Source organism: Anas acuta, chromosome Z (genome assembly GCF_963932015.1).
Source record: "Anas acuta chromosome Z, bAnaAcu1.1, whole genome shotgun sequence".
Taxonomy (NCBI): domain Eukaryota; kingdom Metazoa; phylum Chordata; class Aves; order Anseriformes; family Anatidae; genus Anas; species Anas acuta.
In genome coordinates, this window is record NC_089017.1 from 50,382,322 (window position 1) to 50,409,203 (window position 26,882).

Consider the following 26,882-nt stretch of genomic DNA (forward strand, 5'->3'; position numbering starts at 1 on the left):
GCTGCAACTGCGCATGCGCGGCCACCGCCCACGGCCATGAGGCTCTATATGTGTGTGTGGGGGTGGAGGCTCCCAGTGCGCATGCGCCTGGCAGCCCCGCTCGGTGCGCACGCAGAGGGCAGTGGGGCGGGGCGGGGCGGTTCCAGACCCGGAGGCCGCGGGTTCGAGTCCCGGGGCGGACACATTTCTTCGCCGTGACACCCAGTTATTGCCATAACTAATACCGGGGCCCAAGGAGGCAGAAATACAGCTGCAGCCATCCCATCCGTGTGCGGTTAGGTGGTAATACCTGGGAACAAACCATGTCTAACCTGCGGTGTGATGTTGCTCACGGAGGCTGTTTTTCCATTATATGTTATCACGGTTACCTCTGTCTGCAGCGGTTAACGCGAAAACGCCCAGCGATGTTTCTGAGGGCGCTCAAATTTTGCTCGAATTTTGCAAATTTTAGCTGACAGAGCTGCAGCTCGCGAACCGCTGCCTCTGGGGGGCGGCAGTGTTTTAGAAAAGAAACTGAAGTGTTTTTTGGTGGTGGTTCCTTCCCCCTCCCTCCTGCAAGGTGTCATGGCAGAGAAATTATTTTCTGGTTTCTCATGTAGGTCCTCGAGTAGTCCTTCTCATAAGCAGCCTATAAGGACCAGTCTATAAAGTATTTCTGCTAGAAACATGAGGAATATGTGACTGCAACGTGAGTATCCAAATGAGGTAACTCCACGCAAAAAAAGGGGACGTTAACTCCCTGGATAATCAGCTAATTAAGAGGCTGGCTGTTTCAATAAATGCATAATATAGCGGGCAGCAAGACTATCCAGAATTTAACTCTTGGCTCTTAAGGCATCTGGAAAGTTGAATTTGTGAAATCTGATCTTAAATTTCAGCACGAACAGACGAACAGTTCAAACAAACAAACAAAAAAGCAAAAACCAAAATGTGATCTTAAAGTCAGAAGTTTAACCATGAAACTTCTCTACAAGTCTGTACTGATGTAACTGTTAATAAGCACTGTAAAAAATACTGTTATTTTTGACTGGTCAGTATACTTGTAAGGACCTGGCTGACATCATGAAGAATACACATAAGTGCATTCAATTTCTTGTATTTTTAAGCATTATAGGTTTCACCCATTTTATATGCATGCGTGTATATGTGTATGTACATGAATGATCATTGTGGTGTCAGAAAAAACTCAGTGTTTATAAAGTTTTTCTAATGAATAGCAGAATCCATGCCAAGTGTACAAATGCTGCACATTCTCTTCTGCAAGGAGTTTTATAAATCCCCAAAAGCTGTAGGTTAATGTAAGGTTTGAACAGTGCAGTTCATATAGTGGGCTCTTTCATAGTAGTTTTAGGAAACTACTGTTCTCAAGATAGATATGAATGCTTAGCAATTTTATTGCTTCAGGTGTTCCGTTTCAAATGAAAATTAGTAATAACCCTAAAGGGAATAGATTGTGGTAGTGTTACAGTTTATAGTTTAGGTAATTGCTAAGGTGTCTGAATTAGTTAAAAAAAAAAAAAAAAAAAAAAGTAATTGCTGTATGTATAAAGAGCCCACAGTGGTGGCTCTATGTTACCTACGTGTTTATATCTGGAATTTTAGATCAGCATTTGGCACTTGTCAAGGAAGTGTTTAGTCACTTCATGAGCCTTAGTTGGTGGTCAGACAGCTCCTTTTGCATTGGAGTTGAGGCTTGTCTGATACGTGTGAGGTCTAGCTGGGGTCTATTCCCCCATCGTAGCTGAAAACAGCCTCCAAAAGGCTGTAAAGCAGGGTAGTGGATATTTTTAGAGTGGATAACATGGGAACCTTTCAGCTTTAATTCAATGATACAGAATATTTAACACTTAAGTCTTTCCTAAAATACTTACTAACTCAGCTTTTCAGATTCTTTTATTTGTTAAAAACTATAGGGCTTGCAAAGCACACCATTATTTTAATGCTCATGTTGAGCAGTATGTAAAGCTTAGTGCTCGTGCAGTACATTAGTGAGGTTTCTTTCCACACATGCAGGCTTCTCAGCTCTGCCTCATCGTGGTGGTACTGCTCTCAGTAGTAGAGATAAACATAAAGTCTGAAAGGTTGGCTCGTTTTCTAAGCTAGTTAAATTTCTTATGGTTGGTGAGAGACTTCCAACAAGTTCTATACACAGTAGTGTGTTTTTTAGACATTAAACATTTAACATTAAAGGCAGGTAACAGCCCCTTCCTGCAGACTGAGTGGTGCTAACTTAAGGTGTGTGGCAGTCAGAGGTGGGTACAAGTTGATGCCATGCGGTAAAATTGTATACATGTATATGCCATTGGCAGTTCTTCTGACTGGTTACTAAGGTTCTGTAAGCCAAATTCTATAATCATCAGTCGTCTGGTTGTTTGCATATGTCTTAAGGAGGGCAGTCATTTCTCTTTGTCATTGTGATAACTGCTTAGTTTTGAAAAAAGGAAGGAAAGACAGAGCTATTATTATTATTATTATTATTATTATTATTATTATTATTATTATTATTATTATTTGAATTGCTGTCCAGCCAGAGACATGGGCGCAGAGGGAGTTTGTCTGTCAGATGCCATTTAGAGAGCTCTGGTATATAAATTAGAGTGGAGAGATCAGAATGAGCCTCGATACTACTTCATTTATTTGATCACAGTGTGGGGAGAATTGAGACTTTGAAGCCAGTTTCTGTGTGTTCAGATTGAGAATAAAACCATGAGAAGAAAAAGAGTAGATTGCACCTGTAGATTGCATCTCACTGTAGGTTGCATTTTAGTCTCCTAATTTATTCCCTGATTTTTATTTTTATTTTTATTTTTATTTTTATTTTTATTTTTATTTTTATTTTTATTTTTATTTTTGTACCACCTCATTAGTGAATGTAGAAGAAAATGCATACTAGCTGGACTGCATCCGGAAGTGCAAACCAAAGTGCTATAGATAGCACGAATGTAGGAAAAACACACTTTATTGTCTTAATGAAGAAAAATAAGCTTTAAACTGACTTTAAATATGTCATAAGACTTCATGGTATTAGAAAACATGCTAAAACAGGCTGCAAAAAATATTATGAATCTCTCGTTTTCCAACACATTCTTAGACCAAATCCTTTGAGATTCAGAGCTATTGTCCTCACTTTAATGTGACCTTCTTTAATGCAACCTTATAATACCTTGAATATACATCTCTATGAGCCTGTGATAATATTAAACAATCATAAAGTCAATTGTTTTATAACTATTACATTATGAATTCTTTGTGTTTGTGGTACACTGAAAATTTGTTCATTGATCTTTTGCTTAATTCTACAGATACTTTTCTTACTACAGCCTGCATACAGAATGTTCTTTAAATGAGCACAGAATGTGCTTCAGGTAATTTAAAGGCTTCCTGGCTATCTTAAAAATTATATTGATTTTCACCTTGAATATTCACCTGTCCTTTATTTTTAGAGATCTACAGGGAATGTGGGAGGGGAAGTGCGCCTTTTCCCCTTTTTTTTTTGTCACTCAGCACAAGGACAGTTATTGCCCAGCAATAACAGTATGTTCCATTTAGAGTCCAAAGCGCTAATATCATTACTTTTTCTCTAGCTTTGATGTAAAAAAGATCCTGATTGTGGTTACAGAATCATAATCCTTCAGTATTTATTTTGAGGAGCTGTGAAGCCAACTTTTAACTGCCTTTGTATTCTACAGCTTTTTGTTTACAGCCTTTCTTCCTCTCTTTTTTTAATCTTATTTTTAGAAAAAATATAATAATGTTGCTGATAAGAGAAATGTAGCAGTCTTTCAGGCAAGTAAGAATAACCAGTATTAAACAAAAGGTAGAAAATCAGAAAACTATTGGCTAAAAGCTGCTAGCTTGAAATGAGACTTGTTTGTTTTCAATAAGTAATTTTCTTATATCTCTTCAAGAATGAAAGATTCTCAGTGAAAGCCAGTAGTTAAAATTAATATCCACTTGATGTGAAAATGGAACAAACATCAGAAGGACCAAGCATTTTGCTTGGCTAAAGAAACTGCAGTTCTCAAGGTAGGATAATAATTCTAAATGAAAAATTTTCATTTTTAAATACTTTTAATATTTCACTTTTAGAATTTGCATTTGCTTTCAAAAAGCAAATGTGGTTGGATTAGAAGGGTGTAAACTTGTATGTTCTAGTTTATTTTTAAAAGTGTTAACTTAGGTTTTTTTATTTTTATTTTTTAACTGAGGAGGAATTTATCTACGTTGGGAATTTGTTAATAGATAATTGACGTATACAATGGATATGCATATACCATTTGGATTTTTTTCTACTGTAGCTTCACGCAATTTTTGGCATTGTAATCTTTCAAGATCTCAATGCTTCTTTATACATTTCATGCACTTATATGTAAAGTATGTTTAAATAAGCCACTGTTTTCAGTAGATCCTGCTTTTTCAGTGAAACTCTCGTTTTGAATATTGTGGTTGTCAGAATTCTGAAGCAGCAATGCAATAAAAGAAGTTGTATAAGATCTTTTATATACAGAAACCTAGATGTACACTTTGCATATATGTACAAGTGCTTTTCTCTGGTTACAGTGTTTGCAGTCTAGTGCTAGTAATCTTTACTATGAAAGGACTTTCTATTTTTTATCCTTTAGATAATTTTTCTTTATAAAGAAATATAATTAAAAGTGACTTTATTGCTAACAGTTTTGAAGTGCTGAAATTACACATGCTGCCTATTTTTCAAAGCCTGTTACTGCTAATGAGTTTTTTGTCATTATTCTGCAAAGAATGGTGATGTTATGAATTGGTATGTTACATTGTCAACAAGCATTGTTTTTGAAGAAAAGGTTTGAAGATATTCAAAACTATCACTGTTGCAACAAATATATTGCTTTCTTTTAAATAGTTGCGCCATCCATTACAGTCCTTTGAATTCTGACAGTAATTCAGGCAAACAGGAGGAACCAAAGACCAGATGATGCTTGTGTAGCAGGCATTTTTCTGTTCATTGCCAAGTGCACAGTTCACTGTTCGGTCACCTGTGTCGGCTGGTTTAGTGCCTTTAATGCAGTTCTCTGCATGCTCCCTATTCTATAAAGCTTACTTGGGGACTTCAGACATTGCTTGTCTTATTATTCCCTAAGGAAGGGTAAGGCCTTTACTGTCCAGCTGGAAGGATCACTAATTAGAGCCCTTGCTTTGGCACTGAGTGTGTCAAGCCTGCAAGCCTTCCTGCTGGGATCAATGGCATTCATGTTTGCTTTCATGAATGCACAATGGACAGGGATCTTGGCAAAGAACTGCCTATTTAGCTTGTGCTGAGAAGCTGAGTCTTCACAACATTTTAAAGTAATTGTAGAGGTAGAAAGGGAGCTATAAGAATACACCCTGATTATTCTTCTCAAAAAAGACAGAAAAAGAAAAGTATTCTCTCTAACGAGAATCCAATCCGCAGTCAAAACCCAGCATATATTTTTGCCCACGTAATGCTCGTAAAGAAATTTAGAGTCATTACTCCTCTGTGCTTGCAATTTTCTGAGAATTTAGGATACATTTTTATTTTAACCATCTATAAAAATTTAAAACTTACCTTGCAGTAAATGCAAACTCTGTAAGCAATATGATTAATTCAGACTATGTGTGAGGTGTTGCCATTAATAAATAATGGTTATTGGCAGGGCAAATGCTTCATTTAATTCTTTCTTTTTTTCCTCTTTCCCTTTAGAGACAGGTATGTTTCTGCAAAGGGGGTAACATTTTTAAAATGAGCTTGTTTTGGCATGTATTTTTCATGGAAATACAGACCTGGGTCTGTATTCTGGAGTGTCTCTTCGGGGGTCACCCAAATACACCATGAATATTATTTACCAGTAAAACAGCTTGACCGTGGCAACTGCCAGGTGCCCACCTAGCCTCCTCCAGCCTCCCACACCCTGTCCTTGGCAGGGCAGGGTGGAAAAGCTCCTAACCTGTGATAAGAACATGGAAATCACCAGTTACCATCATGGCCAAAAAACCCTTGACTAGGGGAAATTTATTATAGTTTATTGTCAAGTAAAAGTAGAGGAGCATGGTGAGAAACAAAAACAGCTGCCCCTCACCTGCTCCTTCTTCCCAGGCTCAACTTCACTCCCAACTCTTCCACCTCAACACCCTGAGCCCTGAATGGTGCGAGAGGCTGGCAGTGGAGGTTGTGGTCTCTTCGTAACAGGTAGCCTCTGTCCCTCCTTCCTCCTAACAAGTTCCCCTTTCTCCCTGGCTGCCATTCTTCAAGAACGCTCCAGTGGGGTGCAGTCCTCCAGCAGCAGACATAGGCCCAACTTGGGCCACAGTTCTGCCAAAAAAACACCTGTGTGGGCTCTCCATGGGCAGCAGCATTCTTCAGAGCACAACCAACTGCTGCAGGGGCCTCCGTGGTCTGCAGGAGGACTGCTTCACTGTGGTCTTCTCCACAGTCTGGAGGGCAATCTCTGCCAAAACCTTGCCTCGTAAACCCAACACAGTGTGGTAGATGCTGGATGCCTTCACTATATGTTCTTTTATCATTAGAAATAATGGATTTTTTAAAATAAACTTTAGAATAAAAATCTGAGCATGATGTTAATATAATAAAGTATGCTAGCCCCAGTAAATGAAATGTTATCTAATTGTATTTATTTGATTTCACAGTGGAGAAGATTTTAAAAATGACTAATCTAAAGATTAAGAAGAGCAAAAGGCAGGCTGCAGCAGGGAAAAGGTAAAGTTGCTTTTGTACTTTGCAAGATGTGGTAAAGTATCAGCCTTTTAAGGCCAATAATAATTCAATTCTCTGATTAAAAAATGAAAGAGGTGAGAGGAAATATGTGAATGAAAGGATTATGGATAATGTTGAGTTCTGCTGTGCTTCTGTTTTTAAAAGGCAACCAAAGTGCAATATCTTGTTATATTTCATGTGTGCTAGAAATGAAACAATACATTCTGGGATAGCTCAAGTTTCATATGAGAAAGAGATTTTTAATTTTAATTTTTATTATTATTATATATTTTTTGAGATAAAGGGGCTACGTGAAACATTGTCAGGTTGTCAGGACTTGCATTTTAAAACAGAAGTGCATCAAGATTCTGTTCTGGGTCTTCTGTTTTCTCTGAACTGTGAAGTGATAGACTAAGCAGTTCTCTTAATGCAGTAAAATTTAGTTTTGCATTGCATTTTGTGGATGCAAATGTAGTACTTTCTTTAAATTCTGCATTCAAAGCCTGGTTAATATGTTCCACTTATACAAAATCATAATGTGACTAAGTTGGATAAGTACTTAGAAAACTTTGGGGAACTTTTTGTTTTCATTGTTGCCACATAACCTGTGGAGGAGATCATCCACACTTCATGACATACAAAACAAATTGGATAATAGTTTCAAATTGCTATTATAAAATTTTGTTAGAGAGTGGTTGTTACTGTTAATGACTAAAAGTCCACGGAGAATAAACTTTTCTTCTAGCATAATGGGGAAAAATAATAAAATGTTTTTCCATCAAATAAACTATTTTTAAAATAAGTAGAGATGTGCGCATGTTGAAAATTATTGCTAAGAGAACTGACATGTTTGACATCAGGTATTTTTCTCAGGAGGTGAGCAATCTACCAATTGTCAAGTTAGATGAAATCTTAAAAACCTTTATGATAGATTGACATTACATTTTTGTCACCTTTTCTGTGCACGTACATGATCTTTTCTAAAAACTGGTGTAAGATAACATGCTATTAGCTTCTATGGTGAATTAGGAAAATAAGAAAATCTTAGTTTTAAAATTCAAATGCTCTGCAGAAAAGTCTGGGGATTGTTTGTGGGGAGCTGGGGGTTAGTCTCTTCTCTTGGGTAACTAGTGATAGGACTAGAGAGAATGGCTTCAAGTTCCCACCAGGGAAGGTTTAGGTTGGAGACTAGAAGACATTTCTTCTCAGAAAGAGCTGTCAGGCATTGGAGTGGGTTGCCCGGGGAAGTGGTGAAATCACCGTCCGTGGGGGTGTTCAAGGAAAGGTTGGAGGTGGTGCTTAGAGTCATGGTTTAGTGGGTGACCTTGGTGGTAGGGGGATGATTGGACCAGGTGATCTTGAAGGTCTTTTCCAACCTGAGTGATTCTATGATTCTATGGCTGTTTCAAACAGTAGTACTTTAGTTTGGCTATTAGAAATTTCTTTTCTTCCACGGATCTCAAGGTAGTTGAGAACTCTGTCTTTATCATAAACAAATACTATATCACAAGAGTCTAATCTAAGGCTGAAATAGGTTGTGTGTGTGTGTTGTCTGTAGGTTCATGCCCGGTGTGCCATGCCAATAAACAGAGTCGGAATCCACACAAAAGTCTTTTAATTAAATAATTAATTATATAACTCTGTAGAGTCAGGTGCTTGGCGGTCTTTCGCAAAGTGAGCACATCTCTGACTCGAATCACTGTAATTTATACAGAATCACAGAATTTCAAGATTGGAAGAGACCTCAAGATCATCGAGTCCAACCTCTGACCTAACACTAACAGTCCCCACTAAACCATATCCCTAAGCTCTACATCTAAACGTCTTTTAAAGACTTCCAGGGATGGTGACTCCACCACTTCCCTGGGCAGCCTGTTCCAGTGTCTAACAACCCTTTCGGTAAAGAAGTTCTTCCTAAGATCCAACCTAAAACTCCCCTGGTGCAACTTAAGCCCATTCCCATACACAGAAAACTTGTGAAAATTCTCTCTTAGGCTACTTTTGATTGGCTATTACAGCTCACCTAACATACATCTAAATAACATCTTGCCCTTTTGCTTGCTGTCCGTCAGTCTTCTGTATGCTCCTTTGTGTTCAGTCATGGGCACGTGCTCTCTTGCTCTGTCTTTCTCACATCTTTCTAACACGTGTTTCTTCATGCTTAGTCTTGTGTGCTTGCCCAAGTCTTTTTCTTACACAGTCACATTGTCCCTCTTCATCTCTCATACCGTCTTGTGCTCTGGCTCACTCTACTTTATTGCTTCTTCCAAATTTCTCATTCACTTATACACTACGTACATCAGGTACAGAGGCATACACTACATCAGTTGTTTATTCTAAATAGTGGATATGTTGAACCCTTCTTTGTAACATGTTGCATGTTTTATGGCTAATCTGATGATCCATCAGTGAATGACAAACTGCTCCATTAATTGGATCATTAATATTAATCCAATATTAATGCTTGGTTTTGTTTACTTCCACTACTTTATTAATATTATTCTCATTTTGTTTCAGAAACTCCAAGTGGAAAATAAAAAATCAAGTATTAGAGAATTTAAGGTCTTTGGGATTTGCTAAATTCAGTTAAGAACTGATTTCATTATTAATTCCAATGTCCAATAAAAACTGAATCTCACTGGGCAGGGTTTAAAATTCTGGCAAGGGTATTATCCATACAACAGCCTAGTCTGTCAGTGGCTAAGCATGTTGCAGTGGAAAAGCTGAAGTCATAGCTTCAGGTAGTACTGTAGTCCAGCAGAAGGAATTTTAAAAAAAATAAAAATTAGGACTGTAGGCCTACTGCTAGCTAATATTTATTGACCCTAGCCTTGGTTAAATGATGCAAACACTAAGCAAATGTTTTCAGTAATATGGTCTATCAGAATTCATTGGAACTTAGAACTGAAACGTAATTAAAGTCAAATATAAATTATTGAGAGCAAATAGTTTCAGGTTAAGGAGTTGAACAAAGATAAGTTAGTAACTACTTTCCTCCATCAGAAGGGATGATGTATGAAGAAATTACATATTTCCATTAACTTTTTGTGTGTTGCCTGCAGTCTGCTTTGGAGAACATACCAGTTCCTCAACCTGAACTTATATTTATATATCAAATTCTAGGTGTCAAACCAACAAGTAGATGTGTCAAAATGTTTGATTCCTGGGTTCTCAGTTAGAGGTTCTGAACCCTCTACAAAGAAAAATGGGCAGAAATAAATGGGTCATCTTGAAGTTGGGGACAAATAATGATGGAGAAGAAAAAGAAATTTAAGTAAGCAGAAAATGTGACAAAAAGAAGTGGCTATCTCTGAGAGAAAAACAAAACAAAACAAACAAACAAAAAAACAGGAATCTGTAGGTGCTGCTAAAAGACTTCATGTAGACCTTCACTCAGCTTGATGCAGAAAGTGGGCTTGTCTTATACATGTATGGAAGACTGGTGACACTGACTGTGTAGCTTTGTGTCAAGGAAGCTGCAGCATAGTCCTGACTGTACGTGATCGTCTCTAGCACAGAACACAATTATCAGATTCAGTTCAAAGAGAAATTCCAAACTTTGGTCAAACATACATTGAAGGTCAGCTTATGATTTTTTAATTATGTATTTTGTTTCCTAGAGATCATTATCATTATAGATGAAATGGCAAAAATTTTTATCAGTTTACTGAAGGCACAAGTAATACAGTTGTAGAGGCTAGTAATAACGTGAAAGAATGCAAAATTATTACACAAGTTTATATTTCAAAGAATCATTCCTGATTCTGTTTCTTATACAGGAATATCAAAGAATGGCATTCATTCAATTGAAATGAGAGTGCACTATAGCAGTTTCCAAATATTAAGATTGCTGGAGGGAACTCCTGTAACAATAAGTGTATATCTTCCAACATACTTAGGTATGCACAGCAGAAACCGATGCCATTTACAACAAAGTGTATTGGTTCTTTTCTTTGTAATCGTCTATCACTTCTTGTCTGGTAGTAACATGCATTATTCATTGATAATAATTTATATTTGTTATACTTTTTGAATTTTATAGAGGTTTTCCTCATTATTGAAACATTATGTACACAGATTTTGTTAAACTAGGAACTTAGAAAATGGAAAGAAGCGGTTTCAAGTGGAGTATTTGGAAGATCATAAGAATGTGGATGAAGAACTTCATGCTTCTTGTCATCTTAAATGAATTTTATTATTTAAGTTCCTCTTTGGCTGTATATAATCGCTTTATAAATATTAAAGTGTCTAATAATCACTAATATTGAAACTGTGAAGGTTTACGGATATCTTCAAGGCAAAAATTGCAGGGAGAGTAACATTTTTAGCTAGACCAATACAGTTAAAAAAAAACAGGCAAGCTTTTGGATATGAAGCCATTTTTTGGCACCTACGCAAAAAGACACTTAAATAAGGCATGAAATAAATTCTCTTATGTTCCTGCAAGATCTAGAACTGTTGCAAAACTTTCATAACGAGTTATAATGTAGTTCAGAAATACCTGTCAGTGCTGTTGGTCTAAATTCCTTGATACATTTAACATCCGTTAATAACTTTTTTTCCATTTAATAACTTTTTTTTCTCTCTAGATTTATAGTTTAAAGAAAAAAAATAGCCTATCACACAGAAATATTTTCGTATTAAAACTTTAATAACAATATATCTTCTTATTAACAGTCTCTTATTTAAAGAAAAGCAAACAGACACTATATATATATATATATATATATATATATATATATATATATATAAACAGTAATGACAAAAGAGCCTCACAACATTTACATCCATATCTTTGTTTTTTTCTTCTTCCTCTTCTTCTGAATGTTTGTGTAGAGTCTGCTTCCAAAGAAAAAATGTTGATGGCTTTATTTCCTCTTTCACATAAAAGGAATATTTAACACAAGAGGCTATCACTGAAAATTGCAGGTTCTGACCATCTCCTAAATTCCTGGTTTTATGCGTGTCTGAGTATTAAAAAGAGTAGCCACTGGGTGGCTGCTGTGGTTGAGAGAATAATGAAATTCTTTGTAATGGTTATAGCATGACATTCTCTTTCAGAGTAAAGAGTGCTGTAGTGGATGAAGATCTTGATTTTCTTCTGTTATGGATTGTCCTATCATATAAAAGAATGCGTTTTATGTGATATAAAAGTATCTTTAAAAATGTATTGGAACTCTGAGAACCCACTTGCAAGAATCTAAATGATTTTCACTTCATTCTTGAACAGGGCTAAGTGCTTTAGTTGTTATTACTGAATATGATTTCATCCTGTAATTAAGTAATTCAGTGTGAGGCTAATAAAAGTTGTGTTTTGCAATTTGTGCATAAGAACAACAGAAAATATCATGAGAATCACCTTGACTAATTTTAAATTAATGAAATAACATTATCCTTAATGCTTTGCTGAAAGCAGTTTGCAAATTATGTTAAAAAAACAAACAAGCAAACAAAAACATAATGGGAAAGAGTAGTTTGGGGGTTAAATAGTAATTAGTAAGATTAGAATAGTAAGATGGAAATAAAGGATCAGTGCCTTAAAAGATGTCAGGGTAAAAACTTCCATTCTCTAGAAGGACGTTGTTTCACTTAAAAAGAAAATTTTGGGTGTCTAGTATGGAGGGGGACGGTAAGCTGGTAACAATGTCACTACTAGCAAAGACTGGTACTTGGAACAAATGACAGTTATTTGCTCTAACGAGTAATTGCCCAAGATTAAGAAAGGTGCTGGGGCTATATGGGTGAAATTATTTTAATCCCCTTAATAAATAAATAAATAAATAAAAGTTAAAAAAGAAACAAAAATCACTTCAAGATTCATTTAGAATACCTGACTACAAGGTAACATTCAACGAAATCAAGCTCTTCATGATGGATAGATTCCACTGCAATAGTGTAATCTTCAAATTGAGAGTGGAAAAATAGTAAAAGAAAGTGTCAAAAATGAGACTTCGGAAGAAGTCATGAATTCTTTTAAACTAACTTAGTACTTAAGAAGAATTAAAAAAAGAAAATGGCAAATGTAGTAAAAATATCAAAAGAGTAATAGGAGAAATGGCAAGGGAAAAAGGAAGATATAAATACTGATAATAGGGACAACCAGATATGTAATTCCATTGAAGAATGGATTTGATTATTAATTAGTTGTGGTCAGCATGCCACTATAGAGGTGTTCGTGTGGAATGGGGGAAGTCTAATAGACATAGGAACATATGTCGAGACATAGGAACTTGATCTGCTTGAACCCCAGCCCTATAGGTTAACTAACAAAAGTAATCACAAAAATTAAGATGATGTTCAGAGAAAATAGAAAGGAAGCTAAGATGTGTGGTCAATAACATTGTTTCTTGAGTCAGTGAAGTCCGAAAGAGATACTAAGGAATTTCTGATGAGGTAGTTTTTGGAAACTGTAGATCTCTCTAACAGTATTAAAGGGAAAAAAGTAGATAGGAGTGTTCACTCTAGTCATATACGACATTTTAGCTTTCTAAATATGGATTATGGGGAAAAAAATGGTAGTAATAATCCAAGAGCCTAGGTACTGACATTCAACCAGTATCTTCATTGATTTCTTTGCCATGACAAACCTGATATTGAGGATTAAGAAAAATTTTAGGAAAAAACAAAAGAACTTTAGATCCTATGATTCTTCATTGATTTGCTTTAACTTAAATGGGTAAACAGGAAGAGATCTTTAATGCCCTTGGTTTTTAAAGGGCAAACTCAGAGAAATGAAATATTTACAAATACAACACTGAGGAGCCCAAATACTCAAAAGTGAGACATAAATTCAACATGAAAATTTGTTTTTGTTCCAAGAAATGTAAGTGGAAAGAGGGCCTGCAGCTGTCTGGAAGAGTACTGACTTCCAAAAGGGTAGTAAGGAAAGAGGATGCGAGAATCCCAGAGTCAAAGAATGGTTTGGTTTGGAAGTACCTTAAAGATAATTGAGTTCCAAGTCCCCTGACAAGGGAAGGGACACCTCCCTGGTGCCCAAGGACCAGGTTGCCCGAGGACCCATCCAGCCTGGCCTTGAACACTTCCAGGGGTGGGGAAGTGTTCCACATCTTCTCTGTGGGTAAGTGCATCCACAGCTTCTCTGGGCAACCTGTTGCTGTACCTCTCCACCCTCAGAGCAAGTAATTTCTTCTTTATATCTAAACTAAGCCTCCCCTCTTTAGGTTACTCCTTGCCTGTAAAGCAATTCTGTGTTTCTCTTAGATAAACATTATTTTACCTAAAATTACTTAGTAATGCACTGGGAATTTATTCAAAATAGTATATTGCTTTTTGTGTGTACTAATATTTCTAACTAATTTAAAATTTATGTACTTCCTTGCAGTAAACTTATGTTTTGTCTTCTAATCTTTTCTAAATGAAACATATTTGGTAAGGTGTCGCTCTCAGCTCTGTTTCCAAGCAAGTGTTGGAAATAGGTGGAGAATTCATTCAAAATTTTAGTAAACTGCACCAATTTTGTGATTCTGGAGATGAATGAGGTTAACATATATTTTAGTTCACATTATTTAAGAGAGAAGATGGTGAAAGCAGTATTGGACCGTTTGCATGGAATTGCTGAAGTGCCTAAATTCTCCATACAGGTAAGAATGTTTGAAATTGAATGGTTTTCACACATGCCAAATAGTGTATGCATGACTTCCCTGCTTAAATGCTTTATGCTTCCTGAAATTTGGTGACTTGTTGCCTCTTCAGGTGTAGGTAGAATATGTGTTGTTCTAAAACATTAGAAAACAAGAAGAGAAATTATTTTTGTGCCCTTATTTCCTTTGTTGGGGAAAGGGCCGTAGGCCAGTAAGATTCTGAACAACTGAAACGTTAAAGCTTGTGGGTGTTGCAAAAAAATGACTACGTATATAAGTCTTTGCAACTGTTTGGAGCTGCTTTTATGAAAATGGTAATATACAATGAGAAGTAGTCCATGGAAACTAGTGCCTAGAACAAAAAGCCAATGTGTTTTTTCTTTATTATATAATGTTCAATTATATGTGCCCGATAGCCATCCTGTGCAAAGAACATATCAAGAGCTTTAAACAAAATCTGATTATAGTTATATTCAAAGCTATTAGAATTGATTTCAGAAAAGCTCTCCCTAACATTTACAGAGCCATTTGCAATTCTGGCTATAGCGGTGGGGGGGGGAGGGGACAAAGAGATTGTGGTCTCCTAGAGTACACAAACCATTACAAAATCTTTTCTTACTCTTTGCTCCTTTGAATCTCTGTGGTCAGTAATTCTGAGAAATTCCTTTGTTACCATTAAGATGGCCAATCCTTTCAGTTCTCTGAAGTACACTTGTCTAAAGCTAAACCCGTAAGTATAGACTATGTTAGAGGGAGGACTGCCATGTCTGGAAAATAGGAATTAAACCTGTGTTATCCTCATTGTGTTCTGTTAGGGTTTCTAGAAAAGATAGAAACTGCAAACAGTTCAGATTGATTTCCTTATCTGTGTGGACATACAACAGGTCAGGTGCTTGGTAATTCCTTATTTTGTAGCTTAACCGTGCATACGAGAGAAACTGACTTCTTACCAAGAGACACAAATGCATGATGTATCTAACTTCAAAACTGCTCACTCAGAATTAATTTGCTGTTTGCTAAGAAATGTGCAGATGCATATGGTGTTCCTTTGTCTTTTTTTTTTTTCTTTTCCTTTCAGTGCCATGAGCACTAGGTTAATTGAGGTGCTGGGTACTATCATTTAAATGTTAAAATTGCATTGTGGTTATGTTCTTCAACAAAGATATGTGCCTTGATGTAATAAGCTTGGCATGATATTTAATTGTTTGTAATAAGTGTGGTAAAATCACGGTCAGTCATATTTTACAAAATCACAGAATCATCTAGGTTGGAAGAGGACTCCAATATCACGTATTCCAACCTCTGACCTAACACTAACAAGTCCTTCACTAAACCATATCACTTAGCTCTACATCTAAACGTCATTTAAAGATTTGTTACAGAAAATGTCCAGTGCCAATCCATAAAAAAAAAAAAAAAAACAACAAAAAAAAGTAATAAAAAGGTGTGCTTGTATATATATGTATTTAATAGTGGAATTTTAATTTGCCAGTGTAATTATGCAAATACCTAAAATATATTTGAAGGCTTTAAACTTATGCTGGCTTCGTTTTTTTATAGCAACCTTTAATCTGAAAATAGACACAGCTCACAGCCTGCTAATACAAATATATCTTCATCAGTATTAATTCATCTTCAATCCATCCATGATTCTTTTTAATTTTATTGACCACTTCCCACCCCAAAGTTAGAAAGACATAGTCTAGAAATGAAAAATTGAAAACAAGTGGTCTGGAAATCAGAAGTTGTGCTTAGATTGATCATAGCAACTATTAAAAAAGTTTCCTATTATTGTTTTTAAGACATTCATGAAAATTTTAACTTCCAGGTTTAAGGTTTCCATGATTTGTCTACTGTAGCATGCAGTAGACAAGCAAGCATATTGTCCTTATCATTCTGCTTTCTCCTGAATAGGCAGAAGGCATGGTACAAAAACATACCTGGTACAAAAGGCTTGACAAGCAGAGATAAAACAAGGCACTTACAAAGTTATAAGTTGAGAAAAGTAGTATTGCAGTAAACTGACTGCTCCACCTGATCCTCCTGTGCACATCGGATTACTTGCAAACCGTAGCTGGATGCAGACGTTCTGTGTCTGAAGAAACAGATTGTTCTACCATTTTCTGAATTTGTATTGACCATGTGTTTCATCTTCATTTTGACGAGATCAGTTGACTGGACTTAAAAAGGTCTAGGAGCTAATGCTTTACCTTGAAGGCTTTCTATCATAGCTGTTTTTTTCCTGGTGGCTACAGCCTGTTGCCTTTTTTTTTTTTTTTCTTTTTTTTTTTTTTTTTTTTACTGCTTATAGTGAATTGAGCCTCCTGCCCTAGAAGTGAAGAATGGGAGATAGTTAGAGAAAGAATGAAGTGATAGTGTTCCCTCCTTGTCACATTCATCCTGGTTTCCTATAAGGAACTTTTTAAAATTGAGCCTTGCGCTACTGTGCATCAGGAAGAGATCTAAGCAACCAACAGGTGACATGCATAGAAGTTTGCTGTGGTAAGTGGAAAGTTTAAATTCGTGATTTAAACTTTCTGGCTCAGCTCTGGCCACCAGCCAGAACCTTTTGGAGCCGGCCGGAGCTAGCTCTGCTCTGACATGAGGCAGCTGCTGGGCTCTGCTCACCCCTGCAGCCAAACCCTTACTATGTGTACCCAGTACACAAAGCTTGGCTGGAATGCTACGGTACGGTTCCAACAATTCGTAGAATCACAGAATGGTTTGGATTGGAAGGGCCCTTAAAACCATCGAGTGCCACCCCTTGCCATGGGCAGGGACACCTCCCACCAGACCAGGTTGCTCAAAGTACCATCCAGACTAGCCTTGGGCACTGCCAGGGATGGAGGATCCACAGCTTCTCTGGGCAGCCTGGGCCAGGGCCTCACCACCCTCATAGTGGGTGAAATTTGTTTAATGCGCTTCTTCACAGATTTAGTCTTAGTTTCTGACTCTGCCCCTCCACAGGCCTGGAAAACTCTTCTTTAAAAAAAATTCCCTCTTCTCCAGCATATTAGGAACAAAGGGCAAAACAACACCCCAGTGCTCAGATCATTTTCATTTGTTACTTAGCAAGTAGTCAATTCCTTTTCAAGAAGGGATTAAAGCTACAGCTGCCTAGAGGAGCCTGCTAAAAATTGATCAAGGGAACTGTCATCATCTTTCTTTTTCTCTTATGAAGTATGTATTTCTGTATGGACACCATTGGCACACAGAGATGAGGTAGGAATGGAGCACAGATGTGTTAAAACTTCAATTAAAAGCAAATTTCAAGCCTTAGGAGAGGTGATACTTTGGGATAGGGTGCGTGTGTTTTTCTTTCTTTGTTTTTCATGAAAAGCAGATAAAAACACTCATATCCTTATGGACAGTACTTAATAAGTTTATCTTTTTATATGACGTGAGGGTATGGAACTGGATTTGATTTTTTTTTGGACCCATACAAGTGACTGGAAATTTTGGTACAGTTGCCAGAGACAACATCTGATTTTTTCACTGGTCTCTATTGCAAATTGTATTTCCGTCAGAGTACTTTTCACGACGAATTGTTCATGAAAATGATTTCAGGAGGTAGAGCACCTGCTGAAGTCCTGCATTGCATATTAATGTAAAGGTGACAGGTCTTGCAATTCTGGTGTGATGTTCAACTCTGGCAACATGCAAACTGCTTTTTGTTAATGAATTGTGCTAAGTAATGCTTTACTATTTTATGTATGTAATTATTAATATGTAAATTACCAATGCAGGTTGGCAGTTTGGCAGAGCAAGACCTTTTTATAGTTTGTCTTGTTTAGACTGAAGAAAATTAGAGGCAGTTACGGAAAAAAAAAGGAAAATGGCTGAAATATATAGTTGCAATAGTAGTAAGCTGTGATGTAGGCATGAAACATTAGTTAAAATACGTTAAATGTTTATTTAGTCAAATAGTGACTTCAGTCATGCAACAGAATGGTTCCCTGCTAGTTCAATAAATCTAATGATGCAAAGCAGTAGCTTTCCTGATGTGTTATTGGTTTACAACCATTCAAAGGATACTACAGTGTGCAAATGGCTACTTCATTTCTTGATGCCAAGGACATTTAGCACAGCTAATGAGGGACCAAGACAAAAAAGGCTGTAAATTATTTTTGACGTTTGGAGCTCCTGGATTAGTGAAAAACTAAGAGTTAAATCTCGGTGTCTGTTGCAGGAAATCTGTGCTTTTGGGTCTGTTCTTGTTTTAAATATTTATTGCCATATGAAATCAGGCTGTGTCTAGCAAAAACATTGGAAGACTTGCAGAGAAGCAGGATCCAGAAAGATTAAAAATTTGGGCAAGTGCTTGGGTTATTGAAAGACCAAAGCAAATTTTGTCTGTAGACTTTCAGACTTTGGAAAGAGTTCAGTTACTTTTTGTTTGTGATTGCTATTTTCTGTCTCTTAATGAAATAAAATAGAAATCCATGTGTTCATATGAGATGTTAATTTGCATGTAATTATGAGAAATAATGATTCGGAACACTTCGAATCAAAAACAGTGATAGGATTCAAGTTTCCATAAAAATATCATTTTTAAGTGGTAGTTTTAAATCCAGGTTCTTTGCATTTCAATATGAAATATAAGACTTTACATCAGAGATTTTACATTACTTTACAAGCTATGTAATAAGTTGTAATAAAAACTTTTCATTTAAAAAATAAAAGAAAGAAAAAAAGAAAGAAAAAATAAAGATAACCAGCTGATGCACTGCCTGAGTACATTATTTTCTCAGCCATTTGCCTCATTTTATGTACAGCTTAATATGTATTTTCTCTCTACTTTGTCTATAAATATATATTTTCATATCCATAAGAATATACTTATGTTCTTAGTAAATGAAGGCATGTTTTCAATAAATTGAATGTCCAGCTGGCTGAAGATTTAAACAGAAAAAGGATACAAGAAGATATTTGGTAGATAAACATGTTCTTGTTTAGTCTTTTTTGATACTGATTGTTTAGAACTCTGAATGCTTGCTTATGCTAGCTTTGGGCTGTTCTTCAGAAAGTCAATCAGCACAGTCTAGATGGTGGCTTTGATCTTTGTTTTTATATTTGTTTTAAGAGACTAAAAGACACGAAATTTGTGATTACATGGTTTGTGAGATCATCCCCCCCTCCACACATTATCCACAGATGGTTTAAGGGGACTAAAGAAAGGCTGCCTGCCTGAGGTTTTGACATCTTCATTATAGTCCCAGGAGGCTACTTTATAAACATCAGCATTTTTGCAGTTGTTCTTGCAGGTGCTTAAAGGAGATTGTGGCCTTTCACCTAGCATAATCAGCTTCCTTTTATTTCACAACATTTGCTATTCCTTTGCATAGCCTTATTGTTTTTACACAGTGCTCTTAAAGGAAAACTTAACGAATTATTCCAACACCTGCTTGCCACAAGGCAAACACTGATCTTCATGTTAGTCCTATGAGAGCTTACCACAGCCTCCCTAAGGCACGTTCATCATGCAACTAGACGTCATCAGTCTCTGAAGGAATGTGATAGTGACTTGCTTACTTTCACATCGTGTGTCATCTGCACTGTGCAAAATTTACATTTCTAAACTTTGTATTTTATAGTTCAGTAAATAATAAAACCAAATTTTACAGACTTTTGGCAGAACATTTCTTAGGTCCAAATCCTTACATTTTAAATCACCTAAATTATGCTTGCTGCATTTGTCTGTTGCTTTTATGCATATTATTTTCCCATGTTTCTAGTTATGCTTCTCTATGCTTCGGATAAGTGGATAAGTATGATAACCAAAGTTTGTTTGTAATTTAAAATATTTATCAGCATGAAGAGTGATGCAGTCCATTTTTTCCAGATGTGCCAACCTACGCAAAATAATTCTGTTGATCAGTGAGGATTCCTGATTATGTTCAGTGAAGGAAGATAAATGAGAAAATGCTGATTCTTGGATCACTTCTGATTCAGAGATAATAAAAGACTTTTGAAACTTTTTTGTCTGTATAGCGACTGATTCATAGGCAGTCCTGTAATAAAACAGCAAGACCTTACCATCTCACGGGTGTTTTTTTTTTAGCTGTATAGATGAAATATGCGTATGTGGTTTCAAATGAATAGGCAATTGTCTCCACTAGAACTTGCAATGACTTGAACCTCTCTGTAGAGTCTCAGTAGGGAAGACAGATTTTGAAACGTAAATAATCAAGCAGGAGATCGGGTTTGATTTCACAAGCCAGGATTGCGGTCTCTGTGTTTGTAAGTAGTGTATTTGTTAAATGGTAAAATGAAATGCTTGGTTAGTTTTGTTTTGTTGTATTAGAGAGCATGAACAGAACAACTGAGGCAGGTTTCTCTCTGTTTCTGTGTGAGACAATTATAGCAATTTGTAAGAAATGTCAAGCTTGAAAATGTTTGCTTACTTGTTAATAGCAGGTGATGCTTGTAAGTTATGCATCCTAGAAAAGGTGGATAACACTGTTGCACACTGTATTGGGGGGGTGGGGTGAGAGAGTGGTTGTGGTGTTTGGCTGCCTAGCACAGTAGAACCACCACACACACACAGATTTAAGGTTGCATGGTAAAGTGGGTTCTTTATCTAGCTGTCTCTGAGCATACATATTTTAACACATAAACATGCTTTTCCATGAGAATCATCAAGGATTACAGGTGATTTCAAGGAACTCAGAAATGTGCTGTATGAGAATAACGCCAGAGGGATCATTCTGTTCAGAGAAAATTTAAGAGCAGGAGGTCTGGAATTTAATCCCTAACTAGAAAGTAGAAAATAAAACATTTAGATACTGCAGACTGTAGGTCAACTTTTGTACAGCAAGAACAAGAAAGGTGTATGGCTTGAGAACTTCATTTTTAGCGACAGACTTGTCCAATCAAGAAGTCAACAAAGTGACAAAAATAGGAAAAATAGAACAAATGGAATGTACTTAAAATAACATGATTTTGAGAACAGCAACAAAAAAAAAACAAAACACAAAAATGTGAAAGAAATTATTTAATTGCCAGTGCTAGAATAATATACAAGAATTAGATTTGTTTATTTATCTGCTTAATAACAAACTAACTAGAGAAAAAAACTAACTGAGAGAAGGAATGTTTAGCAAATTTGTTTCTCTGATGAATGAACAGGGCTATAGCCCTGGTAATGGAAGTGCTCAGCATTGCTTTTTTTCAAAGTTCAGCTTTGAATTTTAACTGAATTACTCTGGCCAAGCCCCCAGATAGTTGATCCCCAGTGTCTCAAAAGCTACAAATGAACATGATCAGAGATCTAGAAATCTTTATCTGCTAGGTACAAGTGAATGAATTGCAGCTGCTTAGTCCAAGAAGTTTAGAAAAACTCTGAATATTTAGAAACATAGATATTTGACCATAAAAAAGTCTGCTACACAGAGAAAGGTGTCCATTTCAGATTTGGGCAATGTATTTTAAGATATGTAACAGATATAAACTGAAAGAAAGAACTTCAGACAACACTTTAGGAGAAAAAAAATACATATAAAAAAGTAATGGAATCATACAGGAATGGGCTACATGTGTCCATGAGTTTTTAGAGTTTTTCCTACTAGAATTCTAGAAATATCATTGTCAGGACTATCTAGAGATACAACTTTTCCTGTCATAGTGCTGAGAAATGAAGCATATGAAATGCTGAGGTCCCTTTTAGTGTAATGTGAATAAGTAAGTGGCCTAAACCAGAATGTTTTCTAACTAGAAAAACTTTTTTTTTCCCTTGAAACAAAATTGTTTCCATCTTTGTGAAGCCATAGGAATAATAATAATAATAATAATAAACGAAAAAAAATCAAAAATTCAAAAAATTCAAAAGTTCAAATTGTAGTATACCAATATTGGATGTGTAATTCCCCAAAATCAGTCATATCATTTGAACCCTGGACAGTGTAGCAAACTAAGTGAGTTGATTCTTGTGAATTGTTTGTTCATTGTTTGATTTGTTGGTTATTTTTTAAAATGACTTCAAGCTTTGGGAGTCAAGATTAGAGTTTTGATTAAGTTATGAAAACAGGTTTCAAAAGTGATTTGAGAGGAAGTGCAAGTGTGGTCATGACAAGTTGCAAATTTTATATTTATTTTTATTTTTATTTTTATTTTTTATTTTTATTTTTTATTCATCTTGCTTTATTAAATGTGTCATTTTCTTGCTTGAATTCATGTCTGTGTGCAATAATATCACAACATAATTCAGTTGTAAATTTAAGTAGTTTCATGTTACTGCTGTCCTTGTATTTTATGTAACAACTCCCTCTTTGCTTAGAAGGTTGTTGAATTAAAAACATTAACAACAGAGAAACGACACACCTCCACATTGCAAAAAGTAAAGAATATCTGTAGAAATCCTGAACTTGAGTTGTTTGTCCTGTACCCATACCATGAGTGACAAAAGAAAATATGCCATTCAATATGCAGAGTTCAAGAATGGCTAACCCTTTGTGTAAATAGGACCTCTTTATTCAGGCCTCCAGAAATGTAAATACACTTAACCATGAGCAGAAAATAGATTTGCTATTCTGAAGTTTGAAGTGGCCTTTAGCATATCCCTCACATTGTTGAATTTTAGTTATTAGCTATAAAATTTAAGCTTTGTAGCATGATTAACACAAAAGGTGTCATCTACTGCAAGGCATAAAACTAATTCCTAGTTGCTGCCATGATAGTATAAGGGATTGATCAGTGAGATTCTTGAAGACAAGTACTGTGGGAAGAATTATTTTTTCATGCATATACGTGTTTGTACATGCACACACACATAAATTTATCATGAAAGGGTGCTTATATTTTCTGAAGCAAAGGATTGTTTGGAAGTATTTATTTTCTCTTAAAAAAAAAGCTCAATATGAATTTGAAATGGCTGTATAACTGGCATAATTCAGCAGTAGTCTCAGTTTTAAGAGAACATAATTCTTGACTTTAAGAATATAATTACATTTTCAGTCAAAATAAAACTGAGTGCATGTGTAGAATTTAGAAACAAACAATTTTGTTTTAAAATCTTTATTATGAAAGCTTTGTTAGCAGCTTCCTGGTTGAAATTGTAGCAATATTTTCAATTAAAACAGGATTCAAATCTTACTGTTTCATGCTTCGATGACATTTGACAGGAAATCCAAAGTTCCAACATGCTAGATCTTCAGAAGTGTAATGTATTTTCCAGTTAAATTTATTTTTAGTAAACTATTTTCTCCATTAGAAGAAAAAAAATCCTTCTGTAGAAGTTCACAGTGAACTCATTTGTGGATTTGTGGAGGTCTGGCATAAAATCTCACGCATATCCGTATTCATGTATTTCAGGTAATCACAAAACAAGCTATAACCACATTAAAAAATAGGCTAAGTTGTCAAAATACCCTGGATCCATTTATTTTTAACATCTCCAGTGAGTCCATGTGATTCCTTACCTCCTTTCCTCTAACGTTTCAGGTAAGATCCTAACCTACACAAGTTTCCTGTCTTTGGGCTGGTTTTATTTCCTTCTTTTAGGTCTGCTGTTTAATTAAGGTTTTAGTTTGCTTTGCTATCTTGAGTGGAAACCCTTCTTGTAGGTCTTGTTTCAAAAAAAACAAACAGAAATTTCGTTAGACTTACTTGCTACTTTAAAATTGGTTTTCGATTTCTGAATTAAGGTTATTTAATGACACAGTGCTTCAGATATATTGTTTTTCTCATTACATTTGGCAAAGAATTGACATTGTGCAGCAGGACGCTTAACTGGGGACTCTTCCCGCAGGTATGCTGTTGTTTAAGAAACTTTTGGTCTTGTCAGACACAGGACACAACTTTAATATCCACTTCAGCATGACTGGGCTGCAAGCTGGCCATCTTGATGTTTTTCCCTTTGGGTTTCAGCTCTTGTCTGGCAGGTGCAGCCCAGGTGTGGAGGCCCAGAGGGGACGTCCTGGATGATCCTCGTGGTGAGTGCTGATGTTCGAAGTACCCTTGGGCAACAGTAAGGTGATGTTACACCAAATGTTTGGTTGAAAAGTTTTATTGACAGCAGAAGCTATTCTGGCTGAAACTGATTGAACGTTGTTGTTTATAACGGGAGCTATTTACACCTTGTTATTTTCCAAAGGGCTGAATGGCCCACAGCATATGAGGGAGAGAGAGTGTAAGAGAGGGCGATAGACTTAGAGGGAAAGGTCCGGATCACTGCCCGGGGTTCCAGTGATGTCTCTGGTCTGTCTGTGATGGTGGTGGGTGCACACACGGCCCCTCAGAGCTGTGACATTTATAAGCCAGTAGCCGTTACTTTGCATGTGCAGAACCTTTTAGAAAGGTCTTTGGAGAAAGGTGTTGCTAAGGCCTTCCCTTCTGCCCACTGCCAGGACCTGCAGAGATGTCTCAGATGGTTTCCAGGAGGCTGGCCCTGGAACAGTGCTCTCCTGCTTTTGCAGGATGCTCTTTTCTAGGCCAATTTAAAATGTGGCTACAACCTTTTCTGCTGAGAGTTCGAGACATCATCCTCTTTTGCTTCTTAGTCTCTTATACCAGGTAGCCTATAATTCCCTGGAAATGGGAGTAATAACTCTCTTCATGGCAGACTAGCTGAGATTTACTCAGACCCTGCTGTTTGAACAGCTACTGAGGCCTCCCACAGTGTGAAAAGTGCATCTCTGCTTGCACAGTGTGTGACTGCCATTTGTGTTTCCATCCATGTTTTATCCTCTTCTTCCTTCACTTATGGCCTCTGTTGCTTTACAGACTTGGGAGAAGATGGCAAGAATAGTTAAAAGAAGGGAATTTCAGGCAAGGTAAGTTGTATTTATTAACTCAGAGGAATGCCGTGTTTCTTAAAAGTAGAGCATTAGTTACTGCTTTCACAAGGGACGGCCTAGCAATTGCACCAGCGTCCTATGCCAGGCAGAAGTGCAATAAGACCTTCAGAAAGGATAGTTTCTCAGACAAATTGGGAGGTGTAGGAAGACACTAGCTCAGTATTTGTAAATCGTTGTACTCAGACTAGTTGTTCACTGGGGAAAATACTGAGTAGAACCGAAAGACAAGGATTAGATTGCCTTCTGCTTCCAAGACTGCAAGTAATAATGTCATTAAATGGACTTGTGAGGAAAAGTTGATGTTAAGTTACATAACAAGGTTCAGGTAAAGCTTTCCACAAGAAGTTTGTAGAAAAGAATATGCTAAGCAGATGCTGTTAGGGAGACAAGTATGAAGTATTAGTTGTGGTGGTGATGGGTGAAGATTCGTGAAGAATGAATGAGAGAAATGAAGTAGAAACAAAGCTTATTTTTATATTGATGACTACAAATATTTAATGATTGTTATTCCATTCCTTCCCCAAAATGTTTTCAAAAAACTAAAGCAAGCTATGGTTCTCAGTTTCTTCTAGATGATGATGATGATTTGATGAGGAGAGCCAAAACTTTTAAGATTTTGACTTTAAATCAAAGATCAAGAAACTTCCTGGAAATGAAGAAAAAGGAGGAGGAAACCTAAGAGATATTAAGAGACACAAAATGCAACAGGGAAAGATATATTGAATTTTCTGTGCAAGCATAAATTCCTCCTAATTAATGTAAATGTATTAGAAAATGCACTAAGCAACAGTATTTGTCTAATAAATACTGCTATTCTTAAGCGTTTTTGTTTAATAACAGAAATAAAACAAAATTCTGTGCTAACAGAGCAGAAGAAATGAAGCTACAGAAATAATAAATTTCCCTTTTAATCGGTTATACATGTATTGGTGTGGAGTAAAGAAGAGAGCATTGCAAGTTGGATTTTTTTTTTTTCCTATTACTTTATCATTTCGGTTTATAACTGAAGGCATATGTCCTTTACGCGCCAACTTCCTCTTTTGTGTGTTCTGTGTTACTATGTTGCTGTTTTTAAAATGAAGATATGTTTATCTGAAAATGCTTGAAAAGTAACAGTACATTTGAATAAAATTGAGTAGTACATTCCAGGGGAATTTTCTTCAACAGTACAAAGAGACTGTTTCCAGCAAAAAAAGTTGAGAAATGAGATTGAACTATCATGTCAGCTGATGTCTGTGCAAAGTGAATCTGCTTATTCTGTGTAAATGACTGCAGAGGTAAGGTTTTCCAAGTTAGGACAGTGTGGTAGAATGATTGATCAAACTCTTTTCAGCTGATGGGGTAATATAAAAACAAAAGACTACCTCATTCAGATTAGTTTTAAAAGATAAAGCTTGAAGTGCACAATTGTAGAGCAGATTCTCACTGTCTAATTCAGTAGTGAAATCACAAGACTAGCATGTTGGGACTTCCCAATTATCTTTATACATGCACCTTGTCATGGCCAGCCTAGGTGGCAGTTCCATGAGCAACTCTGCCTTTGGAGCCAGCTGGGGAAGTGTCCTGAGAAGGGACTGTGCAGATAAGATGCTTCATCTTCTGGCATGCTGTGGTACAGAGTTTCCTGTTACACATTCACCATACATACTCAGTGCATACTGTTAACAAGATTTAGAGATTTCAGTACCTACAAAGTGCCTACACTTTGTTTTATGTAATAAATTTATCTAGCAATAGCTCTGATTTGGTAAAGTGTTTATATTTAATTAGTATTAATTAATA

The 26,882-nt window shown here is 36.3% G+C and overlaps 1 long non-coding RNA gene across 1 annotated transcript; it reads left to right on the forward strand.

Moving 5' to 3' along the window:
• Positions 1-81: 81 nt before the first annotated feature.
• LOC137848081 (uncharacterized) lies at positions 82-25,767 on the forward strand. Its single transcript, XR_011091171.1, has 6 exons — positions 82-688; positions 2,195-2,235; positions 3,303-3,365; positions 6,640-6,709; positions 25,027-25,076; positions 25,663-25,767. It is a non-coding gene; the product is annotated as an uncharacterized lncRNA (long non-coding RNA).
• Positions 25,768-26,882: the final 1,115 nt, after the last annotated feature.